Raw genomic sequence first — 26,906 nt, forward strand, 5'->3', positions numbered from 1 at the left:
CTGGGTGGAACACCCTAAATTTCACACACATAGGTGTTACTTTGAACATAAGGCATTTATATGCATTGCCATGCATTGGAATTATCACTGGGATCAAAAATTCCAGATAACTCACTCAGCGCAAGGTATTTTATTTTTAATAAAAGCATTTGGCCTCAAGGCAAAAAAGGCATCCATTGGGATGCTCCAGGAATCCTCCAAGGGTTACAATGATGATGACTGCCTAGTCAATCAGGAGTGACCAGAAGTGCTGCCTAGTCAATCAGGAGTGGCCAATCTTCCTTCCCCCCCTGCTACTTTTTTTGTGTCTCTCTCGCACTCCCCTCAAGCAACTCTTTTCACCTTAGGATCCCATGCTGAAGGAGGGGCAGATTCTCCATCTCTGCTGCTCCCTCAGCCCAGCAGCAGCAATGGATGGCCATCTGTCTGTCCTCCTCACCTCAAGCAGGCAAGGATGAAGGGAGGGGAGCTATCCCTAATGGTGGTGTGGCTACATGTATGTGCCGCCATTAGTAACATTGGCAGCAGGGTAAGAGTAGAGGTGGTTGTGTGCCCTCAAGAGGGATTTGGGTGCCCAAATAGACACGCATGCCATAGGTTCACCAACAGGGGTTTAGGAGGAGGATGTCATCATCCTGCAGCCAGCTGTTGAATCAGAGCCAGCTACCAGGCTTGCCTCTGTTATCCTTGGCTCTGAAAGGCCAAGGGGAAGGGAATGTCCAACCCTAAAGGAGGTGAGGCCTCAGAGAGTGGGGAAAGCACTCAGTTATACTTAGTATTGCTTTATTTTGGGGGGCTAACTGAGTTCAAAGTATAAAAGTAGTTTGCACAGATCACTAGGGAGAAGAGGAAAAGGGGGAAGAATCCTGCCCTTCTCAGTAGACTCTGACAAAAGCAAATTGGTGCAGCCTCACCTGGCCTGTGTGTTCTTTCTCTTTAATAACTTTCCCCATTTTGACTACACTCTGAATTTGCTTGGCCATATGTCTCAGGTTTCATCTGTGATATGTTGGAGGGTTCGAATCCTGGCGTGGCCATGGAAACCCACTGGGTGACTCTGTGCAAGTCACACTCACTTAGCCTCAGGGGAAGGCAATGGCAAACCTCCTCTGAACAAATCTAGCCAAGAAAACCCTGTGATCAGGTCGACTTAGGGTCATTATAAGTTGGAAAGGACTTGAAGGCACACAACAACAACAACAACAACAACAATCATACTGAGCCAACTGTCTCAAGCAGTAGATCTGTGGTATCTGGGGTATGAAAGAGCAACAATAATTAATTATTTGATTTATTGTGATTGTCTTTTTACTTTTTTTACTGCCACAAAGAGAGAGAGGAGACATTTGTGGCATGATTCTTATACCTCAGCAAACTTTCTGAAGAGATGCCTTTCATAAAAGATATATATATATCTCCATACATTATCTGATTCCCTATGAGAAATGTCCCCAAGACAATGAATTATGAAATATGATGCCAGTTTATGGGACATAGTTCTCATAATGCTCACATTTCATTTTATTGCATAACAGTCTAATATGGCTATTTCCCCCCACTTACCATGTGGTATATAGTTATTGACATATACAAGATACCCGAATCAGATGAGTCAGTGGTTAGTCATTTATATTAAAATAGATTTTTAAAAATCTTATGGTCATGTTCCACATTCCACAGTGTTCTAAAGCAGCTCCATTAAGCAACTGATAACTAAAGTTTGGGCCTTAATGAGGGAAAAAAAAGCAAACAGCACATTGAAATTAATGTTTAACTTTTGGCCATTCAACTCTGATGGCTTTGGCACTGATGTTGATCATTTAATGTGGGTGCCTTGGTGTTGCTACAGCAACTACAGCCCTGGAAGACCTTGACGTTCAGTCAGCGAAAAATAATAAAGTTAATTTGTTTAGGCCTCTGTCGATAAGTGTCTGCGCTAAGAGTCAATTGTTCGGGCAAACAAGAGTTAGAGCTATCAGAAATGTACTGGATGTTTTAATGCAACAGTTGCACAATATTAGTTCCTAGGCTCTTCCAAGCCAGGCAGCAAGCAAACAAATAAAATATTTGCTAACTTGCAAGTTTGATATAAAAAGAAGAAATTCTTGCCAAGTGATTTAACTTTTCTGATATCATTACAAATCCAAGTGCAAGTGTTCATTCTATGAGAATCCATAAAACACTATCTATGTTTCTTCTTAAGTACTCAATTAAGCACAAATGAATACATATTATAAAAATACAGTTGTGACAGACTACAGACCCATTTGATGAGAATGCCAAGTGTCAGGGAAAACTCTTTCCATTTGGATCTGTGGTGGACAGCAGTAGCGACTGAATTCAAACTGGCAATTGGCTATCATCATCCCCAGCCTATGCCCAAAGGTGTTTCAATGGCAGCAGCCTAAAGTCCTAGAAAAGAGGGGACATATTGCTATCTGGAAGCCTTGTATACTTACATGGATGCCCTGTGTGATTAAGAAGATGCAAGGAGATTCAGAGATCTAAACCACTCATGGGTCCTTTGCAAATTTGTCAGATTCCCCATTGAAGACAGTGCACTGAAGACAGCCACATGACAGGAGTGCTACAGTCTTATCGCACTGGCCCTGGAGAACGGGCCCGGTGCGGAACGGAAGGGAGTGGGAAGGGAAGGGAACGGGAATATCATATATTTTACCGCACGGGGGAATGCCGCCGATGCCACCGGAAGTCCCTGTTCTGTTCCCATTCTGTCCCACAGAGGCTGATTTTCTTGAAATGTAAAAAAATGTAGGACAAATGTAGGACAAAAATTCCCCCCCCCCCAATGTAGGACATATTTTGTAAATGGAGGACATAAAAACCCATCGTTGGCAGCAAGGCCGAAGAAGGGAAGGAAGCCTCGGCCCTGGGAGGCTTCTTTCTCCTCTTTGGCTCCATCGCTGGCAGCGGAGCTGAAGAAGGGAAGGAAGCCTCAGCGGAGCCAAAAAGGAGAGGGAAGCACCCCCCACCAAAGGCCTCTCTCTTTCTCCTGCTACCGCTGTCACAGAGAATGTGCGACAAATGGCGATGGCGGACCCAACCTCCCTGACGCACCACCACAGCCCTGCACAGGCCTACCTGGGCTCCTCCTCCTCTGGGCCAGCCACTGCCCCTTGTGGGCAGTTGGAGACGCTGCAGGCAGCCTGCAGCTCCTCCTGTGGCCAAGGCTAGAGGAGGAGGAGCTGTGGGCCTGTGGGAAGTGCGGCGGAGGCGCGTGAGCGCCGGGGCCCCTTGGGCCCGGGACAGCTTGCCAAAACTGGGACGGAATGATCCCAGGGTCCCCAAACCCAGGATTGTCCTGGGTAAAACCGGGATATGGCAACCTTACCCTTGTTGCTGTGTGTTTTTGAGTTGTTTCTGACTTACAGTAACCCTAAAACAAACCTATCATGGTATTCTCTTGGCAGAATTTGTTTAGAGGGTATTTGCCCTTGTCTTCCTCTGAGGCCGAGAAAGTGTGACTTGCTCAAGGTCACCCAGTAGATTTTTATGGCTGAGCAGGGATTTGAACCCTAGTCTTCCAGTGTTCTAGTCCAAAACTCAAGCCACTGCACAATGCTAGCTCTCATATCCCTATGGTCATTACTTCTAAATTTTTACATACAAATTAGTATGTAAAATTTCATGTGAGCCTGCATCCTCTTTTGGCCTCTTAAATACCCTAAAATCACTAGATCCTGTCTGATTGTGGGAGCTAATCAGGGTCAACCTTGGTTAGTACTTGAATGGGAGGCCACCAGCAAATACTGGATGATGTAGGCTATTTTTCAGAGCAAATGGCTAAACGACTTCTGAGTATTCCTTGCCTAAGAAAACCCCATAAAATTCAAAAGGTCACCATAAATCAACAGGCAATTTGAAGGTACACACACACCATAAATAATTTGGTGTTATTAGCAAATTTGGCCACCTCATTGCTCACTTCTAACTGCAGGTAAATGCAAATACATAAAAAAATACTGGTCACTACAGATTCTTGGTGACTCCGTTGTGTACACTTCACTTTTGCAAGCACTGGGGCTCTTTCACACTAAATTGTTATAGTCCTATGTTTCTATTTTAATTTCCATGGCTGCAGGCTATGAAATCCTGGGATTTGCAGTTCAGGGAGAGGCTTTTAGTATCCTCAATCTTCTGGTGCCTCACTAAACTACAAATCCCAGGATTCCATAGGAGGTTGCCATGGCAACTAAACCAGAATCACAGTACTATAATTGTGAAGGGTGAAAGAGTGTACCTGCTCTCAGTTTTTATAGATGCAACCGATCCATAAGAGGGGCTCATCTCTTATATCGTGACTGCTAAATTTGCTGAGGAGTTTTTGGTGAGGAATTTTGTCAATTCCTTTGGAAAGTCCAAATAAACAATTTCTAAGTCCAGATGCTTCTTCTCTCTTTCAAAGGATAGTAAAAGTTTGGGCATAGAGGACAAACCTTCATTGAACTACACTATTCTGTGCTGGGTATTCTATATCACTACACTAATTCACCTTCATTGGGATATTGCTATATGCTATACCCAGAATTCCATAGCACTGAGCCATAGCAGTTAAAGCTTTGTCAAACTGTATTATTTCTGCAGTGCACATTACACCTTTGTCTTTGAAACTTTTCCACCAATTTACCTTCAACAGATGTTAAGCTAACTAACCTATAATTCCCTGAAACTCTCTGGATTCCTTTTAAATGAACAGAACGACAGCAGCCTTTATCCAATTTTTCTGATACACAGGCTGATCATAGGGAAATGCTATTTTTGTTAGAAAATTAGCAATATCATGTTCATGTTCTTTAAGAGCTCTTGGATCTATGCCATCTAGACTGAAGACCTGATTTATAAATAAGAACTAAAACTATTACTATTTTTCTGTGTTTTCAGGTTCTCTTTCTGAAAATATCAGTTATTGTTATCTGTCCCACATCTTCTGCAATGAAGACAAACTGCATGGAATTTATTTAGCTTCTCTGTGATAGTCTTACCCCTCCTTTAGGATATGTTTAATTTTTCCCATCAGGATACTTTTAATTTCCTTGTCATTCAGTGGAGTAACTATTTTATTCTTCAGTTTCTGTTTCTGTTGTATTCTAATAATTGGGAGGGGGCTTGGTATTAATGATCTTACTTATTATGCTCCTGATTGTTCCTTTCAGCAGTTGTTGTTGCCTGCTTGCATCTCTTTTGTGTGGGTTTGTGTTCCTTTTTCCTATTCTTATTTGGCCAGCGTTTCCATTTGCTGAAAGAGGCCTTCTTTCCTCCAGTAGCATCCTTGACATTGGACATCAATCATGCAAGTGACCACTTAGACACTGTGCTCCCTTTTCTGACCAGCACAATATATTGTAGCTGAACTTCTGTTATTTGGGTTTTAAGAAACCCTTGAGTATTCTTGAGAGATTGGAACCTTTTTTTATTTTTTCTTTCAGCTTCATTTTAAAAAAAAAACAGTCCACATATCTGAGGGGAAGTTTCTTTTTGGCATCAATTGTGATTGTGTTAGACTTCCTTGGCAATTTTCCATATACATATAATTAAAATGATAAAATTGGGGTCAGTGTTTCCAAAGAGTTCAACAACTGCCACACAATGTGCTTGATCATGAGTGTCACTTAAGTTTAAATCCAGGGTAATCAGTTCCATGACAAATGGTTATTTCTCATCACTCATACCTCTCAACAGAGTCATTTTTACTTCCTACCATTCATACCCTTTCAAGAGAAGCATTTTTCACAGAGCTGTCCAGAGGGTTAGGGTTAAGCTGGTTAAAGGCCTGGAAGATAAGCCCTATGAAGAATGGCTTAGGAAGCTGGATATATTTCATTTGGGGAAAAACAGACGTGCTATGACAACCATATTTAACTATCTGAAGGCTACAAAGAAGATGCAAAAAGCTTGTTTTCTGCTGGAGGCTAGAACATGAACCAAAGAATTAAAATTACAAGAAAAGAGATCCCACCCAAGGAGGGCAACTAAAATGGTGAAGGATCTGGAAACCATGTCCTATGAGGAACAACTCAAGGAGCTGAGGATGTTTAGCTTGGAGAAAAGAAGGTTAAGAGGTGATATGATAGCCCTGTTTAAATATTTGAAGGGATGTCATATTGAGGAGGGAAAAAGCTTTTTTTTTCTTTTTCTTTTTTGCTGTTCCAGAGACTAGGACCCGGAGCAATGGATGCAAGCTGCAGGAAAAGAGATTCCACCTCAACATTAGGAGGAACCTCCTGTCAGTAAGGGCTGTTCGACAGTGGAACACACTCCCTCAGAGTATAGTGGAATCTCCCTCCTAGGAGGTCTTTAAGCAGAGGCTGGATGGCCATCTGTTGGGGATGCTTTGATTGAGAGTTCCTGCATGGCAGGGGGTTGGACTGGATGGCCCTTGTGGTCTCTTCCAACTCTACGATTCTATGATTTTATGATTCTACCTAAACATTAGAAAGAATTGGAGAAAACTTTAGAAAACATTAGAAAGGAACAACATTATGAGTTGTTCGACAGTGTAATAGACTACTTCAGAGGGCAGTGGACCCACCTTCTTTGGAGGTTTTTAAACGTAGGTTGAATAGCCATCTCTCAGGAGTGCTTTAATTGTGCATTTCTGTGTGGCAGGAATCCTCCAGCCTGCATGGCACTTCCAGCTCTATGATTCTATGATAGGTGGAGGTGGTAGTGAAGAAGGCAGGAAGGTGTGCTTAAATGTGAACCTGTTAAATGCTCTTCTCCTCTAGCATTCTATGAAGGATCCGCAATGCACTTGGGGCTTTTCTTTCTTTCTTTCTTTCTTTCTTTTCTTTTCTTTTCTTTTCTTTTCTTTTTTTTTTTCTTTTTCTTTTTTTTTTTTGTGATAGCCTGTCATGACTGGGCCACAGGCAGGAGGCTAAGATGAACCTGCAGGACTGAAGAACAAGTAAGGGATGAAGGAAAAGCCTGGGGGCAGGAGTGAAGGAAGGGCCAGTCAAACATCAGGCAAAGATTCAGTGCTACACAGAAATTTAGAAAAGCCATGTTGCCAACTTGGGTGAATACAGTCAGTCCAGGATCTTCAGATATTTCATGGAGAAACTGTCAGCCATCGTTTGATGGTTCACTAGATGGGGAACTGTACACAGATCTATACAATTCTAACATAGCAGTTGGGTCCATTCTGAATGCATATCCTGCACAGTAGACCAGAGCTAGGTTTTGAGAACCATGGGCACTTGGGACGGAGGCTGGAATTATTGCATCATGAATTGCCACCTAATCACCGTCTGCCATCAGCCCGAGTCCCAGCTGCACTCCACCAGCACTTTTTAGAAGCCAGAAAGTTTCCGATTTTGAAAAAGTGCTAGCAGAGCACGGCTGGGTCCTGGTTTGCACCCAGGCTGATGGTGGCCAGTGATTAGGTGGCAATTTAGCATGCAATATTCCCCACCTCCTTCCCATGTCCTGGCTGCAGCCTGGGAGGCTTGAGCTGGTTTTAAAGTTCATGCAATAAGATCCTTAGTCTGGAATATCATTATTCAAAGGGATCTTGTAGAACATTTCAGCTTAATTGTGCAAAAGAAGTTGTAGCATAATCTCTTTTAGACTTGGTCTACTTCCTAAGTTTCATGAAAGTGCTACAAGATCTCTTTGCATCTTGAATAAGACGTTTCAGGTTTCTCATTCCAACTTGGCCCATAGACACCCATTGCCTGCCCCACTCCTTTTTAATTTCATCTCTGCTCCCCATTAATTATTTTTTTCTCCTTTCTGAGGGGTACCAAATTCAGAAAATAAATGCCAAGTCACAAACTCTTAGCTTTAGCAGACATCAATGGCAAATGTCCTTCAAATAAATCCTGTGAAGAAAACCTTACGCTATAACAACAACCCAGACAGTTAAAGAGCACCTTTCTCCTCTCCCCTGTTGCCTTGGTTGACAAAATAGCCAACCAAAGCTTTTATGCCAGTCTTTGTTATCCCAGAGTAACAGGAATGCCCACTGGCAAACTGTTTATGGGTTTCCAGCATGGCTCCATTTTAGTTGTCCAGTTCTGGCTACTTTTATTTCTGAAGCACACACCACATGAGGTAATGTGGTCATTATCATGAAAACCAAGGCTAGACTGTTTCCACGCAGATCACTAGATGAAGGGAAAACACTTTGGGATGCAGTGGCTCTGGACAAAGGAATATCAATGAAAATGCACCTCATTAGTTCAGAAGATGATTACATCTTTCCCTACAAGCAGGACAATCCTGCAGTTTTGTTTTGCTGGTAGTTTTTTTTTTAAGAGAACTGTCTCTAAATTTAGAAAAGCTACAGCTGCTGCTAAAGAGAGAGAGAGAGAGAGAGAGAGAGAGAGAGAGAGAAGTGTCATAAAAGTCATTTTTATCTAATGATAGCAAGTTGAATCAACAGGCATGACACTTTACACTCTTTTTATAGCATTTCATCAAACGATGGCCTGATTGCCAGTGTGCTTCTGTGCCTGAAACACAAACATAAGTTGCTACAGCAAGACTTTTCCACTTCACTTTATATTCTCTCTCTCTCGCTCTCATATTATCTTCAAAGGAGGTTGCCAAATGTGTTCTTTGCCTTCACTTTCTTTGCCCTTGCACAATGCTCCTGCTAAGCTAAGCACATTTTCTGAACTCTCTCATTGCTGCTGATGAAATCCTTCAGCCCGATGACAAGCTGCATGTCAGTATATCCCCTCACTGCACTGTCACGGCAGATGAGGCCATTTGCTGCCTTGGATATATGACAAAGATCAAGATCCTTGCAACTTTCAGGGAAAAAGAAGATGGCAACAAAGGAAAATGCTGTGCCAGAAGGGGTGTGGATGGTAGAGGGGAAAGCATCAGTTGTGTGCTCACAGATAGTGCAATCTTAACAAAAGGATCTGCCAGCTGTATGGAATCAGGAATAGGTAAAAGTTGAGTTGAGCTCCTCTTAACTCTGTTGTGCTGGTAAAGCTGCTCTGCTGGCAGACCAGTCAAAAGTAGAGATGGGATCAGGCATAAACTGAGTTATGTCAGAGCCAATGCCTCTTATGCCAGGGATATAGCTACTATGTTGGTGTAATGTTAAGCCAGCACCATGGTAGCCTTAGGTAATTTCCAATGTAATTAGGCTGGGACAGGTTCTCAGAAGTTCAGCATAGTTTCAGCAGGCCTAACGTTAGCTCAGCTTGCCCTCAGCCATATTCAGCTGCAATCCTGTATACTATACAGCATAGTATAGTAACACTAACACTAGGCTGAAATCACTTGGACTTACTGTACAACATCTGAAGCCCCTGACCTCCAGCCATTCCATGCTGGGGAAGTATATGACTAACTAGAAAAGATCCTAAGGAGTAAAGATGTACAAATAAGCACTAAAGTTAGAATTGTACAAAACAATGTACATCGCCATGTACAGATGTGAGAGCTGGACAGTGAAGAAAGTGGATAAGAAGAAAACCAACTCATTTGAGATGTGGTGCTGGAGAAGAGTGCTGAGGATACAGTGGGAAACCAAAAAGACAAACAAATGGGTCCCAGAACAGATCAAGCCTGGAAGCCAAGATGATCAAATGGAGGCTGTCATACTATGGTCACATCATGAGCAAGCATGACTCATTAGAAAAGACAACAATGCTAGGAAAGGTAGAGGGCAGAAGAAAGAGAGGAAAGTTGCACACTAGATGGATGGACTCACTCAGACATGTCACAGGCATGAAATTGCAAGACCTGATGAGAGCAGTAGAGGACAGGGGGTCCATGTGTCTCATCTACAGGGTTGCCATGAGTCAGGATCGACTTGAGGGCAGTTAACAACAACAATGGCTGCATCCTCATAGATGCAAATTGATAAAGCCATTCCTGAGAGCTTCTGGGGTCATCTGTACACAGTTCTTCTGTATTTTATACCAAGTAACAATAGCAAGTACATTTCTAAACTGCTTATCAGTGAACTAGCATTCCCTAGTTTACAATGTGTTAGCCAATTGCCTCCAACAAGCTGGGTACTCATTTTACCAACCTATGAAAGGATGGAAGGCTGAGTGGACCTTGATTTTACATTTGGATACAGGGACATATCTGGATGGATGCTTCTGCCCGCTCTTCATCAGGCAAGGAATGGCCATTGAGGGCCTTCAAGGGCTGTATGGTAAGCTGATGGTGGGGAATTTGGATGCTGCAAAAGGAGGAAGCAAATACCAACCTCTGCGGTGCCCAAAAGAAGACATATAAAGACATAAGAGAAACAAGTCTGTATGCCACTAACAGGATGGCAGCCTGTAAGTATTAGCATTGTGCTGTTATTTAGGAGTGAGAACCCAGTGGAGCATACCTCAGTCAGGAAGCTCTGTTTGAAGTCAGGATGCCAGCAAATGACTTGAGCAACAAAGATGTTATGGCTACTGGTTGATCACTCCTTTCATCGAAAGGTAGATTGCTGGTTGTTAGGCTAAAATATTTTTGATGGAACTAATGAAATAGTTGGAAATCTCTCTGTACTATTGTATAGCGTATCTGTAAAAACACAAGGAAGGTACTCCACCCTCACACCCTCCACTCCCAGCTAAGAGTAAAGAGCAGTGTACATATTTCTGTCCCCACATCCAACTATTTCCATGAACTTTTGGATGAGCACCAAGGACTGGAATTAGCATCTGGCCATCTTAGGTCCCATACTGAAAGAAAAGCAGGATAAAATAAAATAAAATTTAAAGAAATAAATAATACAATGACAAAGTAGGAAAATTGTGGTCTACAGGTTTTGTGTGGCTCCTGTAGCCTACTCTTGCAGCCCTTGAAGTCTCCCACCAGTTCACCAAAGACTGATTGATCAAAAAACATTTGGTATGATTTTCAGGGAAGTTGCACTCAGAAACTGTGTAGTGTGAAAACACCCACCCCCAAACTTCCTAGAGTCCCCACATACAACTATCTCCATTTTCGTCAGATTCACTCTCAAAATGGTGATAGGAAAGGAGGTGATGCAATGTTCCTACTGTTGACCATTTTGAGATTGCCTCAAAGAAAAACAGAGTTATTTTAGTGCATGGGTGTATGTGCATGGCCTACAGAGGCATGGGGGGAGGCTGACCCTGGTATTTCGTGCAGTTGCTCACCCTCAATCTAGAGATTATTTTCTTTCTTTTCTATTTTATTCTGGTTCAAACTGAGCCAGAAAAAAACAAAACACCTAGAGCCACAGTTATGATATTTAGTTACATGCTTCCCTCCCTTCTGCCACACATGCCAGAAACGTGACCAAAGAACAATCTTCATTGAAATTTAGAAACAAGAACTGCAGCAACAAAAGTTGAAAAGCACAGTGAAAACCACAAAGATAACCCCAATTTCAGAATTTCCCACTTCCTCTTGAGGTTAAAGTGTATCAGTGAAAGGGTATGTTATTTGGCCTTAGTCAATACAAAGATGCAGCTACTGAGCTGTGGGCCCTTGTATACTCCATGATGATGAAACTCTTGAAAGCACTTCAATATATTTTTCCAGCTAGTGGACACAGCAAATGTGATGCATTGCAGTGGCAGTGAAAAAGCTCTCATGGCTTCCTTTTCCCCTCTGCAGCTCAAGCCAATCAGATCAAAACAAGATGTAAATGGTTTAGTGTTTTTCAGAAATCTCCCATACTAGTAATACTTTTAGATAGGAAGGATAAACAAGTATGTTGTTGTTGTTAACTGCTCTCAAGTCAACTTAGACTTATAGCAACCCTATGAATGAGACACATCCAAGCCACTCTGACATCAGCAGCCCTGCTCAGGTCTTGCAGATTCAGGGCTGTGGTTTCCTTGAGTGAGTCTATCCCCCATAATGTAGTCTTCCTATTTTCCTACCGTCTTCTATTTTGCCAAGCATTATTAACTTTTCTAGTGGTGTCTGCTCATGATATGTACAAAATATGACAGTCTCAGTTTGATCGTCTTGACTTCCAGGAAGCGTTCAGGATTGATTTAGTCTTGGACCCATTTATTTGTCTTTTTGGCAGTCCATGGGATCCATGGAACTCTTCTCCAGTACGACATTTCATGACTTGATTTTCTTCCTATCCACTTTCTTCATTGTCCAGCTTTCACAACCATAAATAGAAATTGGAAATACAAAGGCATGGACAAGAATTTATGTGAAGCAAACTTCAGAGGATAGGGGCAGGGAAATCACTGTGATTCAGATGTTTTGAACTACCACACATTGCAACAAGCTGTTTGCAGCATAGTTGCAAACAACTATGCTACAAACAACACAGAAAGAAATTAAACATGCTGTAGTCCAAAACTACTTCTGCTGTGATCACTGCCCAACCAACATGGAATGCCAGCTAGAGCACATTTATCTTCTTGTTCTTCTTAGTTAGGAAAGTGTTTAAGAAGTTCTGGTAGCTTCTTAATCACATGACTGAAGATTGGGAGAAAGGGTTAGATGAGGGGGGAAATGAATTCTGAAAGCCTGACCAGTATAATATAAAGATTAGAAGAATATGGTGCTACTTCAAATGGGGATGGTAAAATCAGTATATTTCTGGTCTATGTCAGTACTTGCAAGGGAGATGCATCTTGCAGGGGAAACGCATCTCCCAAGAGTGTATCTTGGTAGGGGTGAAGCTCAGAGGATAGTCTGCACAGGGACATCTTAAAATTGGTACTGACCCTGTTCGTGGGGTCCCTTAAACCTGATGGTTTGCAAATATTTTGTCTGGGATGGTCTATCCAAAGCAGAAATGTTCCAGGCCTTTGATTGCCTCGGTGCCCTGGGAAATGCCTAAACTCATTTATCTCTGGATTTGACTTTTCAGTGTCAGCCACTGATTACACCTGATCTTGATATAATGATGATGCTCATCTTGTATTAGCTTTCAAGAAGGGGGATGAAGATTTGGAGGTGATTGTCTTCACTCTGGCAAACTATAGTAAACACGCTATCACTTAGGGCAAAGGAAGGAGCATCTCTGCTGGAAACACTGAAGATAACTTTGGACCTTGAAATATTAGCAACAACAGAGTAACCTCTGATGAGATGGAAGTTGCTCTAGAGTGTAACTAAGCTATCCTGAGGGATCAAGAAAGAGCCCACTGAGGCATGCGTGGTAGCCGAAGTCTCAATGTCTGTGACTAAACGTGTCATTCTCATTGTTCTTTGCTGGTGTTTTGTAACTGGAATTGCTATTGGGAAAGCACTTTATTATGTTCAAGGTAAAGCAATACCATATGTTTGAAGAAATGTAGTACCAGATGAGCATCCAAAATCAATGAGAATGACAAATGGAAAAACATATGTCTCAACTAAATGGCAGAAAACTACAAATAGTTTGGTTGCTTATGTTTGCTCATTGCCCAATCATGTAGGGCAGTCATTCTTAGGGCCAAATTATGCGCTGTGTATTGCTTTAACCTAAATGTTTTCTTTTTACTGACAAACCAGGTGGAGCTGAGAGTGGCAGAGGCAAAGATCTTGCATAGTTCACCTTTCCCCAAACTGGGGCCCTCTAGATATTTTTAAACTGTTGCTCTCATCTTCCACAGTTAGCAGTTAGAGATAATGAGAGTAGGAGGAATCCAGGTTATCTGGAGTACAGGAGATTGGACAATGTTGCCATAACCCTTTCCATCCCTATAAGTTGTCAAAATTGTCCTCCCCCATGCTAAATTCTTACCTATAAAGGAAAACATACTAGGTAATGTATCTTTTCAAGGAAAAAAACAACAACTTGAGTAATATGTACTTTGCCCATATCTTGTCTTCTTCTTCTTTTTAACTTGGTGCTTAATAGGGTTAAGGCTGGTTCCTGCCATTTTAATAAATGCATCTTTTCACTCTTTCTGTATGGAAAATTATGTGTGACAATATAAGACTAGATTACACATAAAGATGAATTTTATCATATCATTTCAGCTTTAATAGGGCACAACAGGAGGATCTAGAAATCTGTATGGTTTTAACCACGATGTAGCAAGTCACATTGCTTTTTAGGCACTTCCTTCTTTTTACATTGCATCTTTTATTCAGGGGAAATGTTGCAAAAGCCTAGGCTGCGTCTTCTGAAAAACCAGGAACTAAAGAAGATGTTTTAAAAGCACCTCTAGTGATCAATAAACTGGATTTCGGGGAACATGCTCTCACTTTACCGATTTCCTATATGAAATAAGTACACTCTTCCTCAGTGCCCTACATACCATCATCTTCTCTAGTACCTCATCTACCATCATCTCAGTGTTGTGCCTGGACTGGGCTGGACTGGATTATCTGCAGTCTGAGTCATTTTAAACTATTGTCTCATTTGGAACCATTCACTATGTGCCCCTGTTTGTGATATACTATGGTTTGGGTTTCCCAGGTTGATGTGTTGGAGGCTGGTGGATGGTTAGCCTTGTTTTTTATCCTTACTTTTTATAGACTGTCATTTGTTTATACTCTCCAATCTGCCTGTACATGAACCTATGTTGTGTTTTAAATTGGAATTTTGTAATTGTGCTGGCCAAATGGCCGTAATAAAATAAAGTTAGCCTTGTTGAACAGAACTAAGGGGCTGTGCAGACAGCCCCAAAGGGGGGGCCTCCAGCCACTCCTTTTACAGCCAGATGGGGGCCACAGCAACCACATGCTGCAGCCCCGATCTGGCCTTTCCAGGGCATAAAAAGGAGCTGCAAAAAAGGCTCCTTTTGCACCCTGGAAAGGGTGCAATAGCTGTGGCATCGCAGCTTTTATGGTGCTCCTTCGATGCTGCATCATGGGGATGCAGTGCCAGAGGAGTGCTGTAATGGTATGCACCATGCAGTGTGGTGCGTAGCATCACACCACCCTGGGGGCGGAGCCGGAGCAAGAGTCATATGGATGCTACGCCCTGACTCCGCCCCCAACCTGGCCTTTAAGGCCACTGTGCACAGAGCCTGAATTTGTTGGTCTTTTGGCCCAACAACATGGATTCCTGTAGTTAGGAAGGCTGAACATTTAATTTGATTCATTTAAAAATATATTTTTCCCAAAGTCACATGTCTTCATAATTTTAACAGTTCGGATATGGCAAGGATCTCTTGATTTCCCAAAAGATTTGATCACCTGTTCTTTAACTCATTCTGTTGGAAATATCCAACACATTTTTTATCAAAGTGTTTTTGTAGGGGCTTAGTGCACTTTAAGAAATCCCAACAGCATGCATTTTTTAAAAGTTTATTTTTTGGGAGAGGATTTAGACATGTTAACTCAGTTAAAATTAATAGGAATTAGGCAACCAACTTCCTTACTTTTGAAAAAGTATCTCAGCAATGTACACCGTGTTTGCTACTTAGTTCCGCCAAACAATGCACTGTCCTGGAACGGGTGACTTGGTTCACTGAACTGGAACGCTGATTCTCCATTGCTTTCTTGTTTGGACTTCATTATTGGTTAGAAACCTTTTTATTTTAACCAAAGCACTCATGCAGTACACTTGTACTCATCTGTTTGCATCAAATTCCCTCCCAACTTCTCCTCCATCTAATTTTAGATCTTTTCAATACTCAGTACTCTTGTCAGTCTTGCATACATGGAATTTGAATATCCAAAGCATCTGAAAAATAAGAAAAACACATAATGCAATTGATGCTGAAGTTCTCATGCAGAACTTTTGGTCCACACTAAAGTTAGAGCTATAGGCTGTATTTGCACATTACACCCAGCCATGGTTTACATCTGCCATGGTTTGTTGTTTCAAATGACTAAACAAAAAGAACAACTTTTTCCCCCTGTTTTTGGTTTGCTTTTCTCCCAGCCCTTTTGTCAGGTTCTGCTTCAGGATGGGCAGCAGCAGCTGGTGGAGAAACCAGGGATGAACCACAACAATGGTTTAAACCAGCCAGAGATTATAGGCCAACAATTGATGGTTCCTAATTATTGTTTGTGACTTGCTAATGAACCATTGTTTGTTTATGGGAATGGTTTGGGGGTACAATAAGAAGCCAGAATTTCCCCAAACCAGAACCTGTCTTATTGTGTGAATCAAACCACAGAATATCTCGTACATTATTCTCTTAGAAGCAGTCTGTTCAAAGATACCCATGATTCAGCAACAAAATGTTGCATGCCAAAGTTAATAACAAAACATGTGAATTCAATGAACTATGGAAGAGAGGAAGAGTGCTTTTCAAACTGGCATATGACCAGATACTAAATGTTGTTCCTTAATAATATTTACCTGAAGGCATATCCTACCCCCTACTTCTGGTGTTAAGAACAGCCAAAAAACAAAACAAAAACAAATCTGAAAGCAATAGAAAAAATAAATTTAAAAAATCTGACCTGTTCACCTCTCCCATCCAGCAGCAAAAGTATTCTCTTAAGTGACTAAGGTGGTATTTCTACTGTTTTCCCACTCCTGCAATGCACCAAATAAAGTCTTGCCTGTCCTCAGCAAGAAAAGGAGTTCCAATAATTGTACTGTTTTGATCATACTATTATCTCTGTATTTATATTTTTATTATATTTTATTTTGGTCAATGACTGAATAAACTATTGATTGATTGATTGACTGAGTCCCTCAGAAGAAGCTAGGTGACCTAAGGAACCTCTTGGGCTGCTGGAAAATTTTGGCTAAAAGGGGATTGGGTTCCTCATTGCATTTCAAACTTTCCAAACTTTCTCAGTGCTCATGCATGTATGTCAGCCTCAGGGGGCTCATGTTGCCACAACAGCTGAGGCTGCTCAGCTTGCAGAAGTATCATCATCAACACTTAGAAATGATACTTTTTTTGCACTACAGATCTCAGAACTGCCCAGCCAGCACACCTGTAGTCCAAAAAAGTAACTTTAAGGTTTTTTTTAAAGCTTTTGAAAAAGTTATTTTCCCAGCCTCTGAAAAGGACCTTTCTGGTGGGAATTTATTCAGTTATTTATATCATGAATAACAACAATTATTTATATCTTGCTTTTCCCCCAAACTTGGACTCAAAGCAGCTTACAGTTTAAAAGAACAATACAATTAAAAACATACAAAAGTGAGCATTAAAATAGAATCAGAGTATTACAATATTAAAACACATAATTCATTAAAAGAATAAAATCCAGTTTAAAAAAAGATAAAAGTGTGTAAAAACAGTACAATTAAAATTATGCAATACCCTCAGCCCTTTCTTTAAAAACGTGTTTTAAAAGCCTGCCATCCAGAGTAGAGATGTCATCCTTAGTCACTGTATCAGTCAGAGACATGGAGAGATAGATGTGGATGGCATCAGTGTACTGATAACACCACGCTCCATGACTCCAGATGATCTCTCCCAGTGGCCTCATGTAAATGTTAAATAGCATGGGGGACAGAATGGCACCTTGAGGGACACCAGATGTCAGCTCTCTCTTAGAGGAGCAGCTGTCTCTCAGCATCACCATCTGGAATCTGCCTGAGAGGTAGGAATGGAATTCTCATGGAGACTCACTGTTATTGTTGTTGTTTTAAATTGACAATCTCACACTTTTAAAAACATTGAATTACAATTGCTGTAACAAAAGTATTTTTAACACACACACACACACACATCAAACATTTTCCACAAAGTTCAGTACATAATGTTCCATCTCTGTAGTAATATTGTCTCTTACTGCTTCTCATTAGCCTTGATCTCTAGTTTTGAATTGTCTTGTGCTGGAGATAGCATTCACATATTCTGTTATTTCACTCAAGTCTATGCTGAAAAAACTACCCATTTCTTTGTCATGCCAGGTTTCTTTTATAAAGAAACAGCAATTCTTTCATGTTAAAGTCTTGCATTACAAGGTGCCCAAAAGATTCCCCAAGCTTGCATGAACTCTCTAATGGGTTGCACATTTAATGCTGTTTTACCTTTATTATAATTTTTATTTTCTAACTGAATGAGATTTTATAAATCGAAAATCAAATGGCATGTTTATAACTTTTCAGTAAGACTCTTACTGAGCCATGAGAAGTCTAGAAACTTCAGAGTTTAACTTCCTCTGGGTCAAAGAGGTTTTGAACATTGGGAATTATGTTTTATTCAGAAGCAGTATGCAAAGGAATCTTGTAGTAACTGTGAGACTAACTGCGCAAAAGGAGTTGTAGCATAACAGTGGAGTCACCTGGCATGATAAATTATGGTGTGGTGTCCCCCCATTGACCTCTTCCCATATCACACCATACAGAATCCTTAGTAATGTTTTTTGTTCTAACGTTACTCATAAATTGTAATCCCTGTACAGTGCGCCCTTTTTTTATGCGGGGGATCCGTTCCGGACACACACACCCCACATACACACATAAAAAAACCCCGTGTATGCTCAAGCCCCATTGAAAGTAATGGGGATCATGCATGTGGTGGCGGTGCACACGCGCCATGAGCGCACGCCCCATTAATGTAAATGGGACGTGCCACCCCTTGCGCCCCATGGGCTCCCGAGTGGCTTTCAGCATATGCTGAAAGCCGCCGTATAGTGCGTCCGCATATGACGTGGGCGCATTGTATATCACTGGTAATAGTTGCGACATAAACAATGAGCAAAATTAAAATTATACTTTTAAATTACTATATACACACATCTTAAATTTAGTTGCATGTGGTTAAAGTGAAAATTTGGCAATATGTAATGTTTCTAAAGAAAAAATTTAAAACATTTTTTAAAAAATTAAAAATTTAAATTTAATTTTTTAAAAAAACTCTGGAGTCCCTCCTTTCTCCTCCCGCTGAGCTTTGCCCTACTCATACCAGCATTTTAAAGGGATGCAAGCAAATGCCACAGCCTGTTTCTGCCAAAAGGCCTCCAGTTGACTAGTGGGAAGCAGTGGTGTCACCTCATCTTAGGGTGTCACCTAGCACAGTCTGCACTCCACACACCCTGTTGTTATGTCCATGAGCATAAGCTTTCATAGACTTGGTCTACTTCCTCATATGCACTGCTTCTGGGGGAATAGACTTATGCCCTTTATAGACTGGCTTGAAAGGCCAGCCTGGCAGCAAAGTTGGGATGCAGCATCTGCATGACGCACGACTGAATCTGCCCCCCAGGGCACCCTGATGCCACACGCTGCTCCAGACGGTGTGCAGTGTCATGGTGTGCTTCCGGCACTGTGTCCAGATGACACAGCGCTGAAAAAGTGCCATATAGCTATGCAGCCGTGGCTATGGCACCCTTTTGAGGGTGCAAAAAGGAGCCACTTTTTGTGGCTTCCTTTTTGCACCCTTGAAAGGCCAGATCAGGGCACAAGTGTGAGGCTGCCATGGCCCTGATCTGGCTAGGCCCTTCGGGGCCATCTGTCAAGACCCCTAGTCTCTGAAAGTTTATGCTACGACTTCTTTTTCATAGTTAGTCTCAAAGGTGCTACAAGATCCCCTTGCATACTGATATTCCAGGCTAACATGGATGTGTCTCTGAAAGGTACAAGCAGAAGAGAAAGGAGCTTGCCTTACTGTTAGGCAAATCAAAGCAGCCACCTGAGGTGACAGATGCTGGGGGCAGAGGTGTGAGAGAAACAGCAATCACAACAGTTTTTTCTTCTGAGACATCTTGCCATTTTCCTCAGTTGGAGGACCAAGCTGTGTTTGCCACATGGACTCTCCCATTCTCCTAGAATGGCTTGCTCCTCTCAGGTGTGGTGGAAGATGTTCTTCCATTGCCACTATTCAACTGGAAGTCCAGCCAACTATTGAATATGGTTTGGGTATCATCTTGTCCTTCACTTTAGGAACCTAAATATGTTGGGGTGGCCCCGCTTTGGGGACAAACCGATGCTTAAAGCAACTGTATGGGTGCTAACCCAAGTCCCCAAAGAGAGAAAGAACCCCAAAGCTAGAAACAATACCAGCTCTAGCCCTCAGTCATTGTCCCCATTCAAACTATAAAGCCTTCTCTTTTCCACTGTACCTTTCAGCCTCTCACTCCACTTGGACTGGTCTCAAGATCCTGCCATGCAGCTAAAGGCCTCATTCAAGAAAGGATTTTCAGCCATTAGCTCCCATTCAGACAACATCAACTAATCGCCCCTGACCATAAGCAAGCCATAGCATAGCAATATCTAAGGAGATGCAACTAAGTCAAGGCTATATTTCAGACAAAGGAACTGGCAAAATCACCTCTGAGTACTCCTTGCCTAAGAAAACCCTGGGAAATTCATAGGGATGCCATAAATTGATAGGCAACTTGAATTTACATACACAAAGTTAGGTAGAAGGATTAGAAAGCTTCAGGAACAAAATGAAAACAGACTTTCCTTCCTCTTTCTTCTCTCCCCCTCTCTCTGCCTCTCCCCCATGTATGACAACTTTGTTGGGGATAATGGAAGCCATAGTCAAAATAGTTAAAAGCCAGCAGGTTGCTAAGAGTTCCACATTCTGGGAGCTGTAATTCAGAAAATTAAGTTCCCCAAGTTCTAGTTATGATTTTCTTCTCACAAGGGAGTAAACACTAGTAATTTCAGGGGGACTAAGTTCTGGGTCAGTATTTATAAGCCTGTAATTCCCTGCCATTAAACTCTATGGGTCTTAATTCAAGTATGAATTAATAGGGGTGTGATCTTAGGTTTAGCTGAATCAATGGTAAGTATAATAGGAGTATTAGGTGAAAGTAACCCAAACCTTTCAGTAGCATTGTTTGCTTGTGTCAATGTTGTGATTTACTAAAAGCAAAAGTGCACAATAGATGTCCAGGCAGGTTTGCCACTTTTATGCTAGTGTTGCTCATGGGAGAATCTGAACTTGGAAACATTTTTTTGTTATTATTGGACAGCTCTCAGAATCTCCTATTATTATTATTATTATTATTATTATTAACCTTTATTTATAAAGCACTGTAAATTTACACAGCGCTGTACATACAATCTTTTAATTGGACGGTTCCCTGCCCTCAGGCTTACAATCTAGAAAGACACGACACAGAGGGAGTGGTGGTAGGGAAGGGGCATCTCTAGTAGGATAATACATATAAAATACATAGCAATACAGGAAATGACACAGGTAGGACACCATAGTCCAAAAAAGTAAGGTTTCTAAATTTCATAGAAAGTATAAAAGGGAAGACGTGAATCTTTAGACTCACAACACCATGAATGGGCAAGTAGTGGAGAACATAACAGTATGGAATAAAGCAGAAATCACGGACCTCCTAGATATTGCTGGACTATCAAAGACTCACCTTTGACTATTGCTGCCTAAGGCTTCTGGGACTCAGCCGTCAACTGAAAGGGGAAAGCCACAGGATTCCCACCCCTTGTGTTAGTAAATCATTCTGTGTCACAAAATACTTTAGTTCAAGGGTGTAGCTATGGAGGGAGGGGGCAAATTGCCCACAAATAAGATTTCTGTCCCTTCCAAAGAAATTTTTCTTCAATCTCCAAATTTCTACCATTGCTAAGTATGAGACATTGAAAACTGTTCACCCCTAAAACTCTTCTCTATTTGCTGTGTGGCTGCTCCTTTGGACAACTAAACTTATATTTAATGCTTAGCTGAAATTAGTGCAATGCTAAAAGTCTGGGGCAATCCAAATTACTGGTTGTTAATCTGCTGCTTACTTTGTTTTTATTGTATACTAATTAGTATTATTTTAGAGATATTTTAATCATGTAATGTTGTTGTTTTAGATTGTATGCTGCTTGGCAGATTTTTTTCTTTTTTTCTTTTTATTTGACCCTTACTATGTAAAGCGCTGTGTCCTCCTCACCACTGCTACATTCCAGGAGACTATTTTATGACATGTGTAAAGCTTTTGAGGGGAATGGGAGTGAGGGAGCTCTTTTCATACATTCATACATTCATGCACCTTTTACTTCCAAGAGAGTGATCAAGGTGACTTACAAAGTATTTTTTTCTTTCATTTATAAAATGCATTTCCATGATAGTTCAGCACTACTTATAAACTGCTGCAATTCTGATTTAGTAATGTGCCACTTATGAAATCAGATGGGAAAAAAAAGAGAGAGAATGACATGTGATCATGTAATGAACACTTTTGACCTATGTCAAGCGTGTAAGGCAACCCTGTTCACACTTAAAACTCTTCTTTTGCTGCTGTGCCTGCTCCTTTCCTTTGCATGCCTAAACTGTAGCTGAAATTATTACATTGTTAGAAATCTGAGGACTGAAGGAAAATTTCACGCAGTAGAATCATAGAGTTGGAAGAGACCACAAGAGCCATCCAGTCCAACTCCCTGCCATGCAGGAACTCTCAATCAAAGCATCCCCGACAGATGGCCATCCAGCCTCTGCTTAAAGACCTCCAAGGACGGAGACTCCACTACACTCCAAGGGAGTGTGTTCCACTGTCGAACAGCCCTTACAGTCAGGAAGTTCCTCCTAATGTTGAGGCGGAACCTCTTTTGCTGTAGCTTGCATCCATTGCTCTGGGTCCTGTTCTCTGGAGCAGCAGAAAACAAGTTAGCTCCCTCCTCAATATGACATCCCTTCAAGTATTTAAACAGGGCTATCATATCATCTCTTAACCTTCTCCTCTCCATGCTAAACATACCCAGCTCCTTAAGTCTCTCCTCACAGGACATGGTCTCCAGACCTTTCACCATTTTGATCATCCAGCTCTGGACATGCTCCAGCTTATCAACATCCTTTTTGAATTGTGGTGCCCAGAACTGGACAAAATATTCCAGGTGAGGCCTGACCAAGACAAAATAGAGTGACCCTATTACTTCCCTTGATCTAGACACTATACTTCTATTGATGCAGCCTAGGATCATATTGGCCTTTTTAGCTGCCGTATCACACTCTTAACTCATGTTCAACTTGTGGTCTACTTGGACTCCTCGATCCCTTTCACACAGTTTCATCAGCCATTTTGAATTTTGATCTTGTCCTCTGGGGTATTAGTTATTCCTTCTAATTTCATCTAATGTTATCTGCAAATTTAATAAGCATGTCTCTTATTCTGTCATCTAAATCACTGATAAAGATGTTGAATAGCACTGGGCCCAGGACAGAACCCTCTGGCACTCCACAAATCACTTGTCTCCAGGATGAAGAGGAGCCATTGCTGAGCACCCTTTGGGTCCGGCCAGTCAACCAATTACAAATCCATTTAACAGTTGCATTGTCTAACCCATATTTTACTAGCTTGTTTGCAAGAATGTCATAGGGGACCATATCAAAGTCTTTGTCCCCATTCCTGCTATTGTTGAAAAGTCACCCTTTAAATGGGTTTCTGTAATTTAACCAACCTGGTATTGTACAAACCAGCTTTTCTTTTTTTAAGCAGTTTGCAATGAGGTGATTAAAACTTACTGATTGCATTGTTTGTTATATTTTTAATTTTGTCTTAGGGTCAATTTACTATGTAAAAGGGTGACACCCAAATAAATGAAGAGCTGGAACTCGTGGAAATTGCATCACAAAGACTGCCACCCTTAAGAATGTCATCAAACTCTCCGTCTTGGAAGAGATTTAAGTACAGACTCATTGGCAGTCACACTTTGCTTTGTCATTTTGAAACTTTTGCTGACTCGGCTCTGTAGACTTGACAGATTCTAATCACTTTCACCAAATTCTAATTTAATTCCTGCAAAATCCTCTCCTGCCCCTGGCAGTTTACTAATGCCAAATGGCATTTAATCTTTGATTTTAAAAAAGCATGTGTAAGATAGTGTCACACTTACAAATTTGAAAAATGGCTTTTATTTCTCAGAAGCTAAGCAGGGTCTGCCTGGTTAATACTTACATCAACAAATACCAAGTGCTGTAGACCATACTTCAGAGGAAGGAACTGGCCAGACCACTTCTGAGTTTGTTGCTGTTGTTGTTAACGCCCCTCGTGTCGATCTCAGTTCATGACGATCCTGCTGATGAGACATCTCCAAGACCCCTGTCCTCCACTGATCTGCCAAGCTCCTGCAAACCCACATCTCTTTATTAGTCCATCTATCTAGCATGCAGCCTTCCTCTTTTTCTACTTCCCTACACCTTTCCTAGCATTATTGGTTTTTTTCCAATGAAATAATCCAGTTTGAGACTGCTTTAACTGACCTGGCCTGGCTAGGGAATTCTGGGAACTGTAGTTTTATGAGACATTTAACTTTCTCTGTCAGAGAGCTCTGGTGCCACAATAAAACTACAATTCCCAGGATTCATTAGCAGTAATCCAGGGCAGTGAATGTGGTCTCAAACATGATTATTTCTGCAGTGTGTTTCAGACCTTAGAATGAGGCTTAAATGTTTAATGTTCAAAACATACATAGCTCACTTTGCCAGTTTTACTCCTGAGCCTAAACTTGTTATTTCTTATTTCTGCTTCTCCTTATATCTGGCATGGTAGGCTCAAAGTTAAATCCCATTGAGTTTGCTGGAACATGCTCAACTCTACCACTGAGAACAATTGTTTTATTAAGTGCTTAAAATTAGCTGAATTCTTTCCTCCCATTGTCCACCCCTTTACCACTTTTTTCTTTTTGAACTGACCAGTCCTAGTAGATGCTTGGCTTCATAAAAAAAAGTATGGAAACAGAATCCTGGGATTTATGGTTTGACATTTCCATGGGTTTATAACCACAACATCTCTGGCCATTTCACTAGTCCTCCCTGTGTCAGAGGTTATAAAGATAGCATTGGTCTGACTACATTCAGTATAAATGTAACATAGGAATCATATAATACAGGGATGTGTGGCCTTCCAGATGTTTTCAAACCACATCTCCCAGAATTATTCCCCATTGATTATACTTGCTAGGGCTGCTGGAACTCTTACTCTTACTTCAGCAACATCTGGAGGGCCACAGACTTCTCACTCTTGCTACCAAACATCTGTCAGGTAGTAGTGGGGAAGATATTTCCATTCTTGCCTCTGCATTTAACAGCTCCCCCATGCTTTTATTGATGCTTAGGCTGCATCTGCACTGCAGAACTGATGCAGTTTGACAACACATTAACTGCCATGGCTCAGTGCTATGGAATTCTAAGATTTGTAGTTTTGTGAGATATTTAGTTCTCTTCTCTGTGAGAGAGCTCTGATGCTACAAAACTACAAAGCCCAGGATTCCATAGCATTGAGCCATGGCAGTTAAACTAGTGTAAACTGCATTATTACTTCAGTGCAGATAGGGCCTTAGGTCTGGTCTAAAGTCTCTGTAAGGAATAAATGGAATGCTAAGTCTGTCCAAAAAAAAAGTTATCATTCATCTAATCTCAATACAAATGTTAAATATTAATTTCATATTTACTGTTATGAGATGCTTTCCACTGTGTTGTTGTCTAGGAAGTTTGATCCCATAGTGTGTTGTATACCGTAATGGATCAGGGAGTGCTGCCAGAGGAGACCCAGCCCAAATTCCTGTGGTTTCTAGGCCTTCAGCAGAAGCCTCCTACATGTTTGTTTTCTTCCCAGCAACTTGGAACACTCAAAACTAACTCCTTTTCAAAAGATCATATTCCTTGTTTCTCACCAATGAAAATCTGAAAAAAAAATCTGAATCAGTTATGCAGTCTCATCCACACATTGGCAGACAAGCTCTTTGATAAATTGGTGCAAATGAGCTGTAAGACTCAAATAGCATACCAGAGATTTAAAGGCGTATTGGAAGAGAGACATTCTGTATGACAGTATTCATGCTTTATGGGGATCTAGCTCTCTTCATCACTACCCTGGCACAGACAGCACAGCAATGTGGAATGTGCTGTTCTATCACCTGATTCTGTAGTCAATGAGGTCTGTGCATATCACATGGTATCCCCACCAGCAGGAACCTGCTCCATTGTGATATGCAGTTGACTGTACTGTGGAACTGGTTACTAAATGACTACAAAATATTTGCACACCACCCAGTACCATATGGGGAACTCTCTCTCTCTCTCTCTCTCTCCACATATACGTGTGTGCAGAAATAAGCATGCAAGTATGTGTAGAAGGTCTGGACTGTGACATAACTCAGGACATCATTATAGGGCCAGACTGAAATGGGAGCAATTAATATGCATGGTTTTAAAAATGTAAATAGCTACCCTGAGAGGACCTTGGGCCAGGGTAGCAGCTGCAGACAAGGATACTAACTCTTCCTGGCACATAAGACTGGTAGGAACATGAATTACTTCTGTGTCCATGGAAGCCATACTGCATGATCTAACTGTGAACATGCCTAATTTTTAGCCTCCTCTGTTACTGAGATCTTTCCATATAGTCATTCCACCTTCAGTTTTGTTTCTGTATTCTTTCTTCCCCAATTGAATAGCCGCTTACCTTTTAACTCTCGCATCTTGTCTTTCCAGCTATCCACCTGAAACATTTGTGATCTTATATAATTGGTTAATATGAGACTAAAATATTTTCTGCAGGTGGTAGTCTTCCATTTTTTGTAGATATTTAGGAGCATTTGCTTAGTCCCTGTGTAGCAGCTACAGACACATACCACCACAATCTAAACATATATCTGTCAATGCATGTGCAGAGAAGTGGGAAAGGAATGCAGAAACAAAGTATATTTCTTTTTTAAAAATAAAATATTGCCATTGCAACCTATGTACCTTATTATTTTAGGTTGTAGTTTAAAATTTTGTACGCTACAATTAATTATTATTTTGACTACAAAGCAATGCAATGACTAAAAAGTGCTTGGCAAAACCTAGTGAAGTGGGAATTACTTTTATCTTTCTGAAAACTGCACATACATATGCATGACATTTTGCACATTTCCTTTTTGCCATTAACCTCACTGATCTATTCAGCAAACAATTCTGCCAACCAACACTATACGTGCTATGAATGCTACCGACCACATTGTCCCAGTTCTGAACTGGAGTGGATTTCTTAAGCAGTATTGGTTTACCATTAAATACTCGCAAGTCATAGAATCATAGAATCGTAGAGTTGGAAGAAACCACAAGGACCATCCAGTCCAACCTCCTGCATGCAGGAAATCACAATCAAAGCATCCCCGACAGATGGCCATCTAGCCTCTGCTTAAAGACATCCAAAGAAGGAGACTCCACTACACTCCA

This window comes from Sceloporus occidentalis, unplaced genomic scaffold (assembly GCF_023333645.1).
Source record: "Sceloporus occidentalis isolate IW3139 unplaced genomic scaffold, rSceOcc1.0.p SCAF_1, whole genome shotgun sequence".
In the NCBI taxonomy this organism is placed as follows: domain Eukaryota; kingdom Metazoa; phylum Chordata; class Lepidosauria; order Squamata; family Phrynosomatidae; genus Sceloporus; species Sceloporus occidentalis.